Here is a 19,918-nt window from a genome sequence, read left to right as displayed (position 1 = left end):
TTCATTCATAATATTGAGGCAGGGGTTTGTGCGTGAAAGATGACTACACTGAGGTGATTCACACTCTAGCCATGGAGTGGCCATAATTCATTGTGCGACCTAAAATGAGATGCTGTTTCCTGGCTTGGCCCCAGTATTCTTGTCACAAAAAGAGAGGGGCAGGGGTCACGCCCTAGCTGAACGCGAAAGTCTCATTCCATTGAAGGATGCTATAGGTGATCAGATGAAGGCATACTGGCAATGAATGAGCATTCCACAAATGAGAAATCTTATACTTTTTTTGGTATAATTGATTTTTCCAAGCAAATTCGGCTTTGCTTTTTACAGAATGTTGTTAGCCATTTTCCTGCCTTTGCTAGGTACTTGAGAAACTGTTTGAAGTTATACGTTTCTTCTGCATTGTCCCTCCTTTTCACCACTCAGCAAATTCTCTGAAAGACCTGTCATAAAAATAACCTACAGAACTTCACTTTCTATTTGTCATGGAGCTGTACCTACCCCAAGGAAACAACACTTCCTTGTTGCTGCTTTTCTTTCACGAGCGGAGTCTAAGACCAGGAACCACATGTTCAGTACTCATGAATTGGGTTTCCAAACTTTTCTGAAAGCCTCCCACCAACCCTCTTAAACCTGAATTGCTTCAAGCTCTCCAGTTTTCTGGAATTCTGTGTGGCATGTACAATTACAGATTAGTACCATATATGTTTCCATCTTTTGAAGACCTGTTTCAGTCTATGTGGCTAAAAAATCTCTATGTTAAATTATAACATTTGACATATTGAAAATGAAATCGAACATTTTGATATTGAAACTCGAAAAAGACATGACAGAGAAATTAAATATTCAATGGCAAGAAGGGTACATATCTGAAAAGCATATATATGTGCAGACTTTAGAAGTGGTATCCTTAAAAAAATATAGAGGTAGGTGTTTGTTTGAAGTTGGAAATGTGGCCAAAAGTGGGGATTTGAACTTTTGCTCAACATTGAATAAATGTTAATATTACTGAGAAAATTATTCTGACCACAAGGTGCCCTCCCATGACTGGGAACTGTGTTATAAACAAAAATTTCTTCATGTCCTTTCTGGCTGTAGCATTAAATAATTAAAGGAAGCTCAATTTCTTGGCTTTTTCTTCCTCAAATAGAAATCTCCAACTATCAGTTTCCAATTTTTAAAACCACACAATTCACTGAAGTGAATCAATAACAATGCTCAAATATACAAATCAGTCATAATGTCCAGAATACATATGACAAGTAATATCAGTAAAGTAGATGAATTGCAAGAATTTCCACCAAAAAGTTCCATAATAGTGAAAAAAAAAAAGAAATATTTCATCTACTTCAATCAATCATTAATACTTCTGGCAGACTTGATCTCTACCCAAGGAACTTAGTAATAGCCATAAACACATAGTTCAGCTCATAATTGGATGAGAGTGTTAAAAGCCAAGACTCCAGAGTTACTTAACTATATTACAAATGTTACAAATTGCCACGATGAACCATTCAGGCCCAAACACACGGAGCATAGTGATTACATGAGCAAGAGTTGCTTAGTGATAAAGAAAATAAAGCCATCTGCTGGACAGTGCTCTGACCGGGTCAAAGAAACACTATTTTAAACCCATAGAGAAAAATTATACATGGGGAGTTGGCAACCTGCAAAGGTAGAGGAAACAGCAACCCATAGTGGGGGAGGGGGGTGAAATTTGAGATAAAAGCCCCCTACAATCATGCCCTCACCTTTATCCTAATTGATCACTCCAGTAGTCTACTATTGGAGTCCTCCTACAAAACCCCTGGCTAAAGGCTACACCACTAAGATACAGCGTGGGGAATGGTGACAGGGTGACAAATTAAACTATTGGCACCATGATGTCAGCTAAGTTTGCGGAGGAGAGAGAAGTGGGAGTGACCAAATGTGCTGTTGAGGAGCACAGCATTAGGACAGTTGTAAATCATGAGAGAACCATACCTTGGCACAGTTCCCAAACAGACTTAGACTTGCCCCTCGTCCAAAGTATGGGCAATGCTTCACGTTTAAAAAGACCCTCATAGAAATCTTGGGATGATAAATGACACTAAATAGTATTAGCAAAGACTCTGAAGCATCTAATGTTCCAGAAACTGTGAGAGCATCCAGAACTTTACAAATACATTCACATGGCATTCTTATGTTGGAAAAATTACTCTTAGATTTGAAGAAAACAATGGTGATGGAAGTAAAACCTGATATGGGATGCCAGATGTAAATATTCATTCTCTCCAGTTAATCCCTCATTCAGCGCTGCGCTCTCTCCTACCCTTAGCAAATCTTAGAAGGTGGCTTGCTGCTGATTTGTCTGTTGCATCCTTCTCTTCCACACCGCTCTACTTCCCCTGAGATCTGAAACTGTGGTTTGTTAAGTGGCTTGCCTTTACTAGGCCCTCAATTCTTTGTTGACCTAACTAACTAACTAACTAACTAACTAACTAACTAACTAACTAACTAAAATAAATCTGCCTGCATATTTGTGTGATCAAATCACATATTGGTAATGAATGGAGCTCTGCTCCATGTCATCATGTTTCCTGGCCTTTACCTCACCTGATTCACTCACACAAGATAGCATCATTACATCTCTTTCTCTCCCCAACCCAAGCTGCATCAAAAGACGTCTTCAGAGCAGCCAACTAGGAACCACTACTTGGCTTCTAGATTGACCGGAGCTTATCCTTATGAGGCATGTGCTGGTTCTACTATGTTGAACATGGATCCTAAATAACAAGCGAAAAAATATTCTGGAACTGCTGGGTTACAGAACTTACATCTCTTCACTTCAGTCATAGTAGAGTCACATACATGAGCAAGTAGCCTCCGGCCATTCACATTCATGAAGCTCCCAATAGGTTTATCCTATATTTTACAATTTCCTTGGTCACAATCAATAACAGAGACCAAAAATAAAGCAAAAGAGAAATACACTGCTAACCTCAAAGAACTTTTAGAAAGAATTATTTGATGAATAAATTAGAAGCTCTTCCTAGGTTGTAAATAAAACCTCATTTACAATCAAAAGACCTCATTTCCTCCTTTATAAATAAGATTTTAATACATAGTTTTTTCTTGAAATGATTGGGAATAGAAGTTAATCATACACATAACTAATTTTTGAAATGAAAATTAGAGATATAAATGTTGTTTAAAATCTTAATATTTCTATTTCCAATCACACCAAAAAACTAGAAAATGATGGGGGGGGACATAAGATTATTTCTTACATCCTAATAATATGTAACTAGGTGGCAAATATTCTAAGCATCTTACCTACATTAAATTATCTCATTTACTACTCCTGATAACCCTGTGTGGTAGGGGTTAATATACCCATTTTATAGATGAAGAAACTAATGAACAGATGACCACATGGTTAATATATGGTAAAGCCAAAATTTGCAACCAGGATTATAATCAAGGGTGGCTCAAAAAAAAAAAAAAAAAAAAAAAAAGTTAAAATTAAAATAGTTAAAAATAAAGGCAGGGAATTGTATCAAGGAGGAAGAAAGTGACCAGAAGAAATCCTTCCTTTACTGAGTTTGCCTCCTTTAGATTCTATCCCCAATACACTAACAAAAAGGTCTGCATATTTTTAAAAGTCTACATGAATTACAAAGGTCCAGATGAGGGTGTAAATAGTGGTATCTGCTCTGGAAGAGCAACTTCATTTTAAAATGCCAAATAAGAAAACTCTGCGTTAATTCTCCACATCCATTTTTTTTAGCAAGTTTTCAAGAAAAGAACTTGAGGAAAGTATGGCTTTTGAGGATCTTTCACTAATATCCATCGAAGTCATCCATTTTCCTCATATCTCTTTCAGGGGATTGAGCCCCTAAAATCAAGTTAATTTCCCAAAGTGATTGACTTGGACTGAAAAAAAAGCATAGTTGTTATTTCTAGTACATAATGCAGAAAAAGATCACAAAGCTTCAGACGGCAAACCACATGGAAGTAAGCAGGAGACTGATCTCTATAACTTAGCAAAAAAGAAGAACTTTGGCTTTTTGATGTTCACACTTTTCATGTAGTGTTAAATGAATTTCACATGTCTACGGGCCAAATCTGGAATTGCTTGTTGATGATGGGATGTTTCTCTAAAGATACAACTGTGGGAACAAAACGGTAATGTTGATTTTTTTGTTGTTCAGTTAAACACTGACTTAGTGTATTGTTGAGATAACCTTATCCCTAAGTGACAGTTAACACAGAACTCATGAGCTAAATGGGGCCTGATTATTAGGTAGAGCAGTGGTTCTCAAACTTTAGTGAGTATCAGGTTCACCTGCAGGATTTGTTAAAATACAAATTGCTGGGCCACATCCCAGAGTTTCTGATTCCATATGTCTGGAGTGAAGCCATTAATTTGCATATCTCACATGTTTCCTGGGGATGCTGACCTAAGAATACACTATGAAAATCACTGGAATAGACAAAAGGGAAGTAGGTGGACATCATAGTCTACTAAATTCATTGATTAGCTATTGGTTATAAGAAGCATTATCAATCAAAGACTTACTAATTGTCTTTCCAAGAGATAATTCTTACCCAAGAAAATGGATCATATTTGAATTTGAAAGAAAAAACATTATCCCCTATATCATTTTTGAGAAACAAGTTCTAATGAAAAATAAAATAAATTTATTAGAACTAATAAAAGATCAGTAAGTTGACTAATTATAAATACACATAAAACTCATATACATAGGTCAAGAAAATTAACCTAAATATTTATTTGTGCTTTATTTTCCCTCACTTCTCACTCATCTCTTTCTCCATACAGGAAGAGAGAGTTAATTAATTCTCCATTCCCCTTGCCTCAGATTTGGGTGTTGCTTCACTGAAAGCAGAAGTTGTTTGCAGACAGTTGCCCTATCTAGTTTTAGTTTTCACTGAAACCTGATATCCTAAAAAAAAAAAAAAAAAAAAAAAAAAAAATATATATATATATATATATATATATATATATATATATATATATATATGGTAGAAAGAAAAGAGGGAACAAGGATGGGAGTGCAAAATACCCATGGCTAGGAAGGGAAGAGTTTGTAGATCTTTAGGATTCCCTGGCAGGACCCCAGGGAAATGAGAACGTGGTTGAAATAGGATCAACCCTTAGAACAGGATCTCTCAGCCCAGTTAAAAGTCTGTGGTCTGTTGGTACAAATGCCCACATCTTCCATGAGGGTCTGACACTGACAGTCTCAGCAGCCTCCATGATGCGATTAAGTTATGCTCCATTTTCAAAGTATGAAGTAAGTGCCTCAGTAAACTTAGAAAGGGACAGGAAGTTCCATAAGGGCTGGGAGTGATTTATTTTCCTGACAATGTAAAAGGATGGAAAAGGGGTGGGTGGTAGACTTGAGGTGAGACAAAATTTGTTTTAAAGAAAATAAAGAAGGATATTTCTTGTATGCTCAAGTTTGATTGTAAATTTATATCTACTCTATATTTTTAAAAATTAGTTCATGCCTACTCTATATTTGTTTTAAATCAGTAATTTCCCTATGTGATGAGAAAGTGATTTTTTTAACAAAGAAATAAAATTACTAAATACCTGAGACTAAAATTTTAAAAATGTGCAGGACACATGAGGAAAACTACAAAACCTTGAGAAGGGCACACACACACGCACACACACGCACACAAATATTTGAACTGAGAGATAAAGCCACGTTACTATGTGGGAAAAGTCAATATTAGAAACGTGTCAGTTATCTTCAGTATATGAATTTAATTCAATTCCAACTGTATTTTTTGGGGGGCGAGGGGAAGACTTGACAGATAGGTTCTAAGTTTCTTTGGGAAAATCAGATAATTAAATCAGTTGACAGTGTTGCAGAAATAACAGACAGACCAATGGATCAGAATATAACCTTCTTGATACCTATATCTATGTCTATATCTATATCTACAGTAATATCTATATATCTCTATCCATATATGTATATAATTAACTAATAATTTGAGAAAAATTACAAATTTCCCCATCATAAAGTACACCAAAATAAATTTAAGAGGGACTAGAGATCCAAATGCAAAAAAATGAAACCTTACTAGATGAAAATAGGGTCAGAAGATGCCTTACAACTCATAGCACTACAGGTAATAGAAATCATAAAAAAAGAAATGATTACACTGCAAAATGCCATTTCTATAGGTCAAAGGGGGGGACATAAACTAAATTAATAGAAAACTGACAATAAAGTGTTTGCAACACATGAGAGTTAACTAATATCTTTGCTAAATAATGGACTCATAAATCAATAAGTAAATACAACTACTAATTAGAATGGGCAATGCTTTCAAGAAGATACATCAATTTCAGATAAGCCTTGATAAGTTGTTCAACTTAAAAAATTATCAAAGAAATTAAAAGTAAAATAATCACATGATGCCAATTTTTGCCTGACATATTGATGCCAATTTTATTTGTTTTAAATGACAATATGCAGGGTGGCAAGAGTAAGAAAATGAGCTTCTTGGATCCTGCTATATGAATGTGACCACATATCAAAAGACATAACATTTTACTGAAACTTTAATCAAGCAATTCTATTTCACGACATTTGCCTCGATTACATAATTAGGCATATAAAACAAAATCTGGCTACAATGATGGTCTCCATCGCGCTATTTATATAAATGGAAGGACCAGCTTAAGTGTCCAACAATGAATCAAAGTAATAGCACAGCATTCTTTGAAACTACCAAATATATTATAAAAATATTTTGTTAACATCAAAAGGTATTACTAGTTTCTGGTAAGTGAAAAAAAGCAGGTTAAAATGTATTATGTGGAATATAATCCTGTTTTCATTAATAATGTGCTTGTGTGTGCATTCATTTTTTAAAAACCTCAAATATACATGGATAAACAAACAAAATAAATGCTATACCTCACTGGTTTTGACAAAAAAAAGTTTCACGATTTACATACATTTGAGAATATATTTCTGTTTTGTTAATAAGTCACTTCCAAATTTGATATTGTATAATTTAAAAAACCCCAATTTATCAACTATAGGTTTAGTCCCTCTTCAGAGCCCTGTGTAAAGTGAGGGGGGCAGGGGAGAAAAGGAAGTCATGGGGGTGGATTCCCAAAGTGTTGCAGAAAGTGACACTGCTGATTTTGCAGTCTACATCTCTAGGAACACAGCATGGAGAATGATTTTCCTCGCCTTCTGACACCTCAGAAACCTCATTACTAAAGATGATATCACTCATATTCTTATAGAGCATATGCATTGTGAGGTCTTATGGAAAGTATAAAGAATTACAATCATCATATTTGGTAGCAGAGCTTTATATTGCTTCTGTAAAATGTAATAATGTCTCCTTAATTCCCTAGGCTGGCAAAGCTCACACAGCATCGTTTATTTATGGATATCTACATTTTCAAACACTGTTGGGTAAAAACCAGACCCATCAATCAATGTGGCAGGCTATGTTCCTCTTGAGTTTATCTTCCTGTACATTTTGTGCCAGATTTAGTTTGCAAACCTCCAAACGAGAGAAACATGAGTCTTGTTTAATCTTCACAAATATAAAATGATGTTGTAGACTATCATTGGCCATTTGAACTCTCATTCATTAATGAAACGTTGGTTAAACAACAGCCTATCCACCTTTTAACTGCAATATTTCCCTGTGTCTGTTGAACCCTTAATGGATGACCTGTTTAAAACCTTGGGGGATATTTTATTCCTATTACAATTTGTGTGAAACTTGTCACCGTAGAGGACATTTTCTCTTCTTAATGTGGACAGGTTTGTTTATTTTAATTTCCATTAGTGTCTGGGAAGACAAAAATGATGAATGTTGATTTTTAAGCTACAGATTTCACAAGTCAGAGAGTTACAGTAGATGTGTTTTGTTTATCTCAAGTTATTTTATCAGAAACACAAACCACCGTCACCCCCATTATACATTAAGACCACCTCACTTCAGTTCACGTACTAGAACCCATTTCAAGGATATATGAAGTGTATGAAGAGAAGGAGCAAATAACTGAGTCACAGGCAGATAAAATGAACAAAGTATATACCAGGCAAAGAACAATAAGAAGAGTTGGCAGGGCACTGAACTCTGAAATTACACTTTTTCCCAGTTTTCCATCCTCTCCATACCATGCAACCTGGCCCAGCTAAAGTGAAGAGAATGAGAAAGTGCAGATCAGCTCACCAAGGAAAAAGAGAATAGTGACAAACTTTTTCATTTCCTATCCTTGGTGTAAGGGAAAACATTTTAAGAAACTTTTTGTGTGTGAAAGCATAATTTTTTTATTGTGGCAAACAATATACATAATATAAAATTCATCATTTTAACCATTTTAAGTGTACAACTCAGTGACATTAAGTGCATTTACATTGTACAACAATTACCATGATTTATTTCCAGAATGCTTTCATCATCCCAGAATGAAACTGTGTACCAATTGAACAATAATTCCCCCATTCCCTCAGCCCCTAGTAACCTCTATTCTACTTTCTTCCTCTATGAATTTTCCTATTCTAGGTACCTCATATCCTTTTGTGTCTGGCTTATTTCATTTAGCACAGTATCTTCAAGGATTCACCCATGTTTAGCATGTATCAGAATTTCACTCCTATTTAAGGCTGAATGATATTCCATTGTATGCATCTACCATATTTTGTTTGTTCATTCATCTGTCGATGGACGTTTGGATTGCTTCCACCTTCAGCTGTTTTCCCACCTGAATATATCCATCTGAATAATGCTGCAATGAATATGGGTATTCAAGTATTTGTTGGAGTTGTTATTTTCAATTATTTTGGATATATATCTAGAAGTAAAGTTTTGCAATCATAAAGCAATTCTATGTTTAATGTTTTGAGGAATCGCCAAACTTTTCCACAGTAGATACTGAAGGTATATTTTTAAAATGTGTGCTTCCAGATGAAGAGAAGGCCCAAAATTGACTAGTTACCCAGTAAATGTGGGTAGCTCTGACAGTCACTCTAGATGGTTCAGGCTAACATATGGATTTTAATTTTTCAGAGACTTCTTGCTTTCCAGGAACTTGATTATTGGTCAGTTGGGCCAACTCGCCCATAGGCTGACCTCAACCTGCCTTTGTCCAGTCCCAACATGATACTTTGGGTTCTCAGGTCCCCCATAATTCCCTGTCAAAATGGCGTTGAATCTATTTTGAGGGCTTCCCAGACATCTTTTCTCAGGTCTTTTCTCCTATGTCAATTCATGCTCTAGGCCTCAGGTGTAGCTTCAGCCTGCCTTTTAAAGCAGATGCACATATAGCTTGGGTGTGTGGACGGGACTGTGCTCTCACAGTCTGGGAGGCCTTTGCACTGCAGAAAAAAGCTGGGCTTGGGAAGAGAGGTGGGTAGACTGAAAAATGAGGGCCAGTTCTCCCTGGGCCACCATATTCCTACACTAAGGAGCCTAAGAAGTCTAAATTTAAACCAGATATCGAGATTTTGAAGGTATTTTTGTCAAGGTAAGTTGATAGAACACAGCTCATTCAACAGCTTATTAGGGTGATTTATAATTTTGAAATATTTACATAGAATATGCAGGCCTCCTTTTGTACGCTTGCACTGAAACCCACAGAATGAGAGGTAGGCCTACTTATCCTCATAACAAAAATTTATAATATAGTTTTATCATCACTCCCATTTTATGTCTGAGTAAATTAAGGCAAAAAGAAGTTAAGTTTCTTTTCTACACAACTGAGAAGTGGCACCGCTATGAGTCATTCAAACAAAGTCATCTGACCCCAGATCCCACATTCTTATATTACCCCAGTGAATGGATCATGGTGGCTGCTTTTCAGAGCTAGGACAGAGCCCTAAGTCAAGAACACCAAAATCAAATCTGACAGGGATCAGGGTCTATAAAATGACAGAGCTAAAGCTATGGAAATTAAAAAGCAGTAGAAGTACAATGAGAAAAAGAGATGGACAGGCCTATAATTAAATGGAATAATAGGTGAAAATATTTCCTTTTCCTGTGAAACATTTTTTACCCCAATTAAAAATGTGAAAATGAAAAGAAAGATCTTTTTCTTCTGAATCTTTCTGGGCTCTCCCTACCCCGACCCCTACTGTCTGCATTTCTGAACCTGCCAAACAACATAAATCACTGTGCACACGAAATCATTAGGGTTGCCAGGTGTTCAATTTTGAACCAGACAGTCTGGTATTTGAGTTTTCTGCCAAGGAAACAAATAGAGAAAATACCAGTGATTTTTAATTAAGTTTTGCTATTATCATGTAAAGATGAGCTTGCAAGGGAACATTCTCACTAGCTCTCCAGACTGCACTTTACTCTGAGCCTGCTTTCCACTTAGATATCAGCCGATCTAGGCCAGGCTTATCTCCAAACTGCGTGCTGAAGTAAGCTGATGAGCTTGGCTCTGAACTCGTATTGGCACCTTCCACGCATTGGCTAGGCCCCATGCAACTGTGCTTGATCATTTTCTCCTATTGATACCTCTAGAGCTCCTGCAGCAATTGGCAGAGTTCCCTAGGTAGATTTAAAAAATAATAATAAAATAAATACATAAATAAATTGTCAGAAGTACATGCAAATAAAGGCAAATGAGCCATTGATTAATAGTCGTATGAGTTGAGTATATCTCTAAGTCTAATCATGGCCATTGAGTAGGTGAAGGCAGGAAAAATTATTTTATCATTTACAAATAATGATGTAGTTAAGTAAAATTCTACTTAGGTCCCAATTAAACATGGCTCCAGTAACATAATGCTAAGTTGGTGTGGGAATCTATGATAAGAAAATAGCTAGAAATCTTTCATTTTGAGGAAATGGTACATACATTATTCATGGACTCTCCAAACCTGTGAAAAGCAAGAGGATTTGAATGGTTATTATTAAGAAAATAATTTTGTTTAGCCTTAAACAATGGTAATTTTTTTAAAGAATTTTATTTAACATTAAACAATTGTAACTTTTTTTTTTTAACACTGATGTGCAAAGACTTTTAATATCCTAATGTACATCCAGAAAACAAAGACCAAGGACACTTCTGTTTTCCAGAGTGTCAATTCAAGTACTCTGTAGAAAGATATTTTTGGGAAATACTAGTCTACCTCCATAAAACCTGGAGCTACAAATCTTTTGTCTGATAGGTAATAGTATTTAAATTGTACGATTTTTAACCCCTACTTGGCTCTTGTGAGACAATTCACTACAATAGAGAAACATACAAACATGCAAAAATACCACAGTAGATAGTTATTCATCATCATGGTCCACGCTTTCTCTTTTCTGCTTCTCATCAATGCATTACTCTACAGGCTGTGCATCTCAGTGGGTTGGGGGAGAGGTGGATTTTGCCCTCCTTCTCAAGGGAGTCATTTGGAAATATCTGGGCACAGTTTTGGTTGAGAGGTGCTGTTGGTATAAAATGTGTAGAGGACAGGGAAGCTGCTAAATACCCTGCAATGCACAGGACAGACCCCAGACTGAAGAATTAATCAGCCTAAAATGTCCACATTGTGGAGGTTGAGAAACCTTGCTTTCCAGATCTTTGGAACAGAGAATTCAGCAATTTGGAGCTACTTGAAATAACAGAAATGAGGATATAGATCTAACGGCTACTATGTCAAGGGACGCTGAGAGCTGCTAAGGCAGTAGGTTACTAACTGTTTGTGCCCTTTTGGCCCATATCGTAGGGTGTGGCCAAGGACCCTGAGGAGGCCACCAGAGCTTCCTCTTCTAAAGCAAAGAGGTGGACACCATCCCAGGCTGACACTGATAATATTGTCACCCTGTACTCGTTCATTTAACACCAATGTTTATTAAGGGCCTACTATGTGCCAGTCCCTGTACGAGGCCCTGAGGATGGTGCGGGCAAGGACAGCCATGACTTCTGCCCTAATGATACTTACAGGCTGGCTAACCTCATGGGAGGAATGCATGCTTTTCATTTCAGGAAACAATTCATTTCTCATATGGGTTTTTTCATTCAAATAGTCAGAGATCGCAGATTGGCATCCAGGAGAAAAATTTGGTTTGCACGTGTTTTATTTGTCCAGCTAAGTGCTTTTTAAAATCACCAATATTTAAAAATCAGATCACACAAAAGTTATGGGCTTATGGCTTATCTGGAAAACCCACAAATCTGGCAACACTGGGCATGTATGGCAGCTAGCTGCTAGCGCCTATTGACCACACTGGCTTAGCCTGCATAGAAGGTAGTGTCTAAGGAATGTCTACAGTCACCCATTTGGGAAGTAACAGGGGCAGGAGGGAAAGCCAATTCAAGGATGTGTCCTAGAGTTGGCCACTGCAAAGAGTGAATAGTGCTCAGTCTCTCAGGGCTTCTAAGGAGTCTTCTGAAATGTGCCTCAGAAATAAAAGGGGGAGCATTTATCCAGCAAGTCCTGACCCCACTGATCAGGGTTGCCCTGAAGGCATTAAGTTCTACCATTCTATAGGCCCAACATGCCTGGGTTATGCATGCATGAATGCTGAGTGATTTCTGGGTGTCCCAGTTATGGATTAGAGAAGCCCTTGGGGTATGAAGTGAGATGTGAGATCCAACCCCGTCAGTTTGCACCCGTGTGAAGCTGGTCAAAGCTCCTGCATCAGTGGCAGGAATAAGGGTTGAGCCAAGAAGATTTACAGAAGTGTGTAAGTAGTATTTCATCCAGCTACTCATCTATATTTACTGGCTGGACCTAATGAAAGCTGGGTGTAGAAGCTTTTGAAACACCCAACCAGTCATCCTCATACATACACACACACACACGCACAAACACACACACACACACACACACACGCACACACACAGATGCATACACACACAGCTGGCACCTGTGAGTATCCATGTAAGTATGGGCACTGTAAATTGTGTGGCCTGGGGACAAAATAAAATTGCAAGCAGTCCACATTTTTCTTGCCAGACTGTGTGCGTGACTGTGTTCAGTACTCCACCACCACAGCCCAGCTCCAAGGACAGGACATCTTCTGTTACATTTTCAAATCTGCGCAGAGGTGATTTCTACTTGTCAAATCATGCTACCAGAATCATAGGGTATCTTTTGCTAATTTAACCAAGGTTCAATGTAGAAAAGCAGCCTTGTTAACATCTTGTTAATTTCCACTGACAAAAAGGCTTGTAAAAGTTATCTTCTTAATATAGCTCCAGAAACACAGGATATACACGTGTTTGATAAATACATATGACTATACCTCCTGATATATCAACCATCTAGAGATGACAAGTTTTAACATTATAATGTGAATATAATCAGTCCTTTTCTCAATGCAAATTATATACACATACATATATACAAACACACACATGCATTTATATTTATGTATCTGTACCCCTCCACACACACACATAAAAATCTCTCTGAGTCTCAATTTCCTCATCAGTTAAGTAAGGATAATAACAGCCACCTCACAGAGTTTACGCACACACATACCACACGTCTCTCTCTACCTTAAACAAAAATGTTAAGCTGTTCTTCAATAAAAATTGTAAAATTTAATTTTCATATCTCCAAGAGGGAATGATATGGATGATTCTTTTCATTGTTAAAAAAATACTCCTATTGTGAAAAAATGCTTTTCACTCCATGTAGTCATATTTATCTTGAAAGCCCCAAATGTGTAATCATAAAAAGCCCAACATTAGGGAATTGACACTGTTGAAGATTCAGGGTATCATGTTATCTCTCCCTCATGAAGAATGTTTTTCATTTAGCTACTGGCAAGAAATCTTTTGATGAAGAACAGTAATTCAAACCCGGATTCTGTCCCCACAGAGAAAAAGAAGAACTTTCTAGAAATTCTGTTTACGAAGAGGTTGGTACCTTAGACAGTGGTTTGTTGCCCTGGAGGGAAAAATTATCTCTTGATTGGTGGATATAGTTTTTCAACAAAATACCTTTAGTGTTAAATCTGTTAAAACTGGTTTAATATTTTGTTCCCATTCTTATGTCAAATAGTGGAAAGAATTTTGGGTAGGTAACAGCTGTCATCTACGGAAACCACAGATTATATGTAGAATCAGGAAGTTAACTCTGTATCTTTCATTTGTTTAGAGAATAATCTTGAGTTTTTGAACATTAAAAATTTGTTTTACTGCCTGTCTGGCTGGGGTCCCGCAAGGAAGGCACTGGCTATGCACCACCTACCCCTTCCAGCTGCACCACTGGCTGGCAGGGAAAGGCAAAGGCAAACATGGGTCCAGAGATTCAGCCCTGAAGCTCATGGAGATAGATGGCTTGGTGGTATTAAAGATAATCAAACATTATCAAGAAGAAGGACCAGGAAGTGAGGTGGTTCAAGGAGTGCTTTTGGGCCTGCTTGTAGAAGATTGGCTTGAAATTACCACTTCTTTCCTTCCCCACCCACATAGAAGATGAAGCTGACATTGATAAAGTCCAGTATTAGATGGAAATCATGAGAAGACTTCACCATGTAAACATGGACCATCTGTATGTGGGCTGGTACAAGCTCATTCATCACCAAAGCACTTGTGGAGACAGATCCCCAGAGAGCAGGTTCCAGGCTCTCAGCTTCACGTGGAGGGGTGCTGGCTCGGGTAGTAGATGGCCGTCAGCTGTGGCTGGTGGGCCATCAGCTGTAACCAGTGAGCCATTGGCCACTAATATAACTGCCGCGGCTACAGAGGAGAGTGGAGGAAAGTCGAGGGGAGTCAAGGGGAGTTGAGGAGAGTCAGTCAGCTGGCAGCAAAGCGGACAGCAGGTTGCACGTCGTGTGAACCCAGCCTCCAGTGAGACCACAGTGGTATGACTCCCCTACCTATGGCTCCATGGGTGTTCCTTTTTGGCCTCACCACATCCTGTGTTCTTATGTGAGGAGCGGGAGCAGAGACCCCACAGGCCGTCCCGCACGACACACTCCTGGATTCTCAGTTCAGTTACCAGCATGTCATTAAAGAATCTGTAGGGGCGGCCGGATGGCTCAGTTGGTTAGAGCGTGAGCTCTAAACAACAAGGTTGCCAGTTCGATTCTCACATGGGCCAGTGAACTGCGCCCTCCACAATTATATTGAAAACAACGATTTGACTTGGAGCTGAGCTACGCTCCCCATAACTAGATTGAAAAACAACAAGTTGACATCCTGGAGGGACACACTGTTCCCCAATATTCCCCAATATTCCCCAATTTAAAAAAAAATCTGTCGTTCTCATTTACGGTCCCATAAAAACTGCCCAAGGGTCTCTCTCACTGACAGCATACAGACTGACTCCTAAACTGATGGAAGTTTATAAAGAGAAAGATTTTTCTCCTGAAGCATTGAAAAAGGGAAATATCACCTTTAAACATAAGTTTGAAGAAGGGCTGATTGTCATTAAAAATTCACATGTGATCAGCGTCCAAATGTGGGCGCTTGAGAAGTCAGCTGTAGCAGATAAACGTGAATTGCTCAGTCTTGCTAGTAGCAATCATTTGGGAAAGAATCTACAGTTGCTGAAAGACAGAGTGGATGAAATGAGCCAAGATGTAGTTCAATATCACACATACAGGAGGAGCACGCGTCAACAGCAGCCGCAGAAACACCAGTAGCAACAGCATTGCACTCAGGAGAAGATACAGCTCCACAGATGAGAAGAACCTCCACTTCCTGAGGAGGATCTGTTTTCAAACCAGCCCAGCCCTCAGGATAGATTCTCTGCACATTGCAGGACAAATTAATACTTACTGCCAGAATATCAAGGTATTCCATGCCCAAAACTTAGGCAAACTCTGTATGGCCCAGGCTCTTCAAGAATATAACAACTATGAAAAGGAATTTTCCAGAAAAGTAATTAACGTGGACTCTTGAGATCACATTGGGGCAACTCTTGGAAGAAATACATTTGTGTATTGAAAAGTCTTTCTAGCCAATAATAAAATATAAATTAAAAAAATGTTTTAAAGTCTAATACAAATATAAAATGCAATGCAGACTATCATAAAAAATGTTCCCTTACGTTTTTAACAAATGTTTTCAATTATGATGTTTACTATGTTTGTTAACACTGCTTGACAGCCCGACAAATCATTCATAAGTTAGGCATATACCCAAACTAATCAAAGTAACTTAGATTTACAGATGGCTCTAAGAATATATTATAATTTCCTTCTTCTACCCTTTTCACTTCTTACTGTTTTACTCCTCCTCCACTTCCATCTTTTCCTCCTCCTCCTTCATGTTAGGATTCATGGTTTTAAAACCTCTCAGTTTCTCATCTAAATGATGGGTTTAATATAGTAACCTCAAAGAGAAATTTTAAGGATTAAATAATTAATAATAATAATAATTTTTAAATGTCTAAAATATGGTGGACCTTCAATAAGTCTCTTTTGGTACTAAATGTAGTTCTTTGGACTGTACCAAAGTAGGATGGGAGAGATAAATTTAATCAAATTTTACCAGCAATAAAAATCCCTGCCATTGAGGAACTATGAGGTGCCAGGCACAGTGCAAGGCAGTTTACATGCTTCTTTAATCTTTATGACAATTCTAGGATGTGCCAATATTAATGGTTATACTTAATACTTGTGTGAGACATATACAGACATATGTGTGTGTGTGTGTGTGTATACACACACATATAAATATATAACACTCATAAATCAGTTCATCCTCACAGTAGCCCTCAAAGGTGGTGGTACAATTATCCCCACTTGACCAGTGAAAAAAACACATTCAGGGAGTTTAGCCTGGGTGCTTCAATGAAAATTGTGAGTCATGATCACTCAGGTGCTCCCTTCAGGGGATGAAAAATGGTACTGCACTGCTTTTATGTAATTAGGAAAGAATGCTCTCTCTGGGTAGACACATCCATGAGCTGGGGTATTGGTTGGATTACAGCCTCTCACCTTCCTTCAAGGGGAGCTCTGTAAAAGATAACCCTGAGTAAGCCTCCCCCAGTTTCCCAGAGACGTAAATGCACATTTAGGATTCAAAACTATTTGAATGAACATATATTCCCAATTAGTTTACATTAGGATATACACTTATAAATGTGTTCAATCTCAATTCTGTGCTGAGGCTCACTATAGAGACAGTAGAGGCTGGAAAAGTCCAGTGTACATGCCCATTTGCTTTGAGAGAGGAAGTAGTGATATAATAAAATAATAATATTTTATCCCTAGGTGTTGGCTAGACTACGATTCTAAACCTGACTTGCAGCTAGATGGGAACATGACTCAATTCTGGACAAAGAAATGTGGGTGAAAGGGTTGTGCACCTAGGCATGGACTGTAAAATCTTCCTCAAAAATCCTCTACTCAATCTCACTCTCTCTCCACATGATTTAAAGTAAAGAATTCCAAGATGGTGCAGATACATGGTGGAAGGAATCTAGATCCCTGAGTCACCACTGGGAGGAGGTCTACCCCATGAAAGTCTCCTAACCAGCACAGAGCTGTGAAGCTAGAAATAAACTTTTTACTATATGAAGCCACTGAGATTTTGGAACCATTTATAATAGCAGCTAAAAATGATTACCTTGACTAATACAGAGATCAAGCTGCATGGGAAATGAGGTTACGCCCTAACTGCCAGGCTTTCCAAGTAAGGTTACTCCCATAGAGGGACATATGATAAAAGTGGTGAATTTTCTTTAGACTATGGGTTTGCTTAAGATATGGAATGCAGGAAACAAATATGATCTAAATATGGAGAAATTTTCATCATTCACAATAAGTTTTTCAGATAGATCTTAAAGAATTTCACAGTTGTAGTCACTAGAATACAGCTTCCTAATTCTCCTTTATCTTAGAGGCACAAACTATTTATCTATACCTCTTTGTCCTAACTGTATTCCAGATGAAAATTTTGATAAGTTGTCGCTTAAGATGACCTTAATGGTCAGGATTTGGGGAATTGAAAGAACACAGTAGTGAATCTCACCTAGATTCCATGAGATGTAAATATTCATATAAGATTCTAGAGCAGGAGTCAGCCTTCAGGTCAAATCCAGACTGCCAACTGTTTCTGTGTGGCCCATGAGACATTCTTAAATCTTTTTTATTGATTAATATTTGCAGTCAGTTTGATGATAAGTAACACTAACCTTGAACTACAATTAAGCAAAATGTTTCTGACCTCCAAATAATTCCATCCTTCTCATTAGAAAATGACTTTTCTAAGGAACACTCATACGCTGTTGGTGGGAATGCAGACTGATGCAGCCATTATGCAAGGCACTATGGAGGTTCCTCAAAAAATTAAGAATAGAATTACCATATGACCCAGCAATGCCTCTCCTGGGTATCTACCAAAAAAATCTGAAAACATTTATATATAGAGACACGTGTGCTTCAATGTTCATTGCAGCTTTGTTTACGGTGGCCAAGACATGGAAACAACCAAAATGTCCTTCGATAGATGAATGGATAAAGAAGTTGTGGTATATATACACAATGCAATACTATTCGGCGATAAGAAAAGATGATATAGGAACATTTGTGACAATGTGGATGGATCTTGAGAGTATAATGCTAAGCGAAATAAGTCAGACAGAAAAAGCAGAGAACCATATGATTTCACTGATATGTGGTATATAAACCAAAAAAAAACACACAAAAGAACAAGACAAACAAATGAGAAACAAAAACTCATAGACTCAGACAATAGTTTAGTGGTTACCAGAGGGTAAGGGGGGTGGGGGGTGGGAGATGAGGGTAAGGGGGGATCAAATATATGGTGATGGAAGGAGAACTGACTCTGGGTGGTGAACACACAATGGGATTTATAGATGATGTATTACAGAATTGTACATCTGAAGTCTATGTAACTTTACTAACAATTGTCACCCCAATAACAGACTGATTACTACTAATAAAATGAAATGAGTAATCAACAATCTCCCAACAAATGAAAGTCCTGGACCACATGGCTTGACAGGTGAATTTTACCCAACATTCAAAAATGAATTAACACCCATTCTTCTCAAACTATTCAAAAAAATTCAAGAGGAGGGAAGGCTCCCAGGATCATTTTATGAGGCCACCATTACCCTGATTCCAAAATCAGACAAAGACATTAAAACAAACAAACAAACAAAAACCTACTGGCTGGTATACCTTATGAACATAAATGTAAAAATCCTCAACAAAACATTAGCAAACCAAATTCATCATACATTAACAAGATCATACACCATGATTAAGTGGTATTCATTCCTAGTATGCAAGGCTGGTTCAATATCTGCAAATCAATTAACATGATATACCACATAAACAAAATGAAAAGTAAAGATCATACCATATCAATACATGAAAAAGCATTTGACTAAATCCAGCCTGCAGTTATGATAAAAACTCCCAGCAAACTGGGAAGAGAGGGAATATATCTCAACATAATAAAGGCCATATATGTATGACAAAACCACAGCTAATATCATGCTGAATGGGAAAAACCTAAAAATATTCCCCTTAAGATCAGGAACAAGACAAGGATGCCCACTTTCACCACTTTTATTCAATATAGTACTGGAAGTCCTAGCCACAACAAGCACATAAGAAAAAGAAATAAAAGGCATCCAAATGGGAAAGGAAGAAATAAAACTGGCATTATTTGCAGGTAACATGGTACTATGTAGAGAGAACCCCAAAGATTCCACTAAAAAAACTATTAGAACTGATAAATGAATTCAGTAAAGTAGCAGGATACAAAATTAATATTCAGACATTGGTTGAATTTTATGCACCAATGATGAATTATCAGAAAGAGAAATTAAGAAAAGAATCCTGTTTACAATTGCATCAAAAATAAAAAGAAACCTAGAAATAATTTAATCAAGAATGTAAAAGACCTCTATTTGAAAAATTATAAGACACTGAAGAAAGAAATTGAAGAAGATACAAAAACAAACAAACAAACAAAAAATGCAATCATATG

At 37.4% G+C, this 19,918-nt stretch overlaps 1 protein-coding gene and 1 pseudogene across 4 annotated transcripts in view; one reads left to right on the top strand and one right to left on the bottom strand.

Moving 5' to 3' along the window:
* Nucleotides 1-19,918, bottom strand: part of MACROD2 (mono-ADP ribosylhydrolase 2) — a 2,106,080-nt gene that overhangs the window by 1,060,507 nt on the left and 1,025,655 nt on the right. The window lies entirely within an intron of this gene.
* Nucleotides 14,155-15,850, top strand: LOC141568285 (eukaryotic translation initiation factor 3 subunit H pseudogene; annotated as a pseudogene).

Source organism: Rhinolophus sinicus, linkage group LG13 (assembly GCF_036562045.2).
Source record: "Rhinolophus sinicus isolate RSC01 linkage group LG13, ASM3656204v1, whole genome shotgun sequence".
NCBI lineage: Eukaryota > Metazoa > Chordata > Mammalia > Chiroptera > Rhinolophidae > Rhinolophus > Rhinolophus sinicus.
Note: the sequence above shows the minus strand (reverse complement) of the source record. Positions and strands in the feature narration are given on the sequence as shown.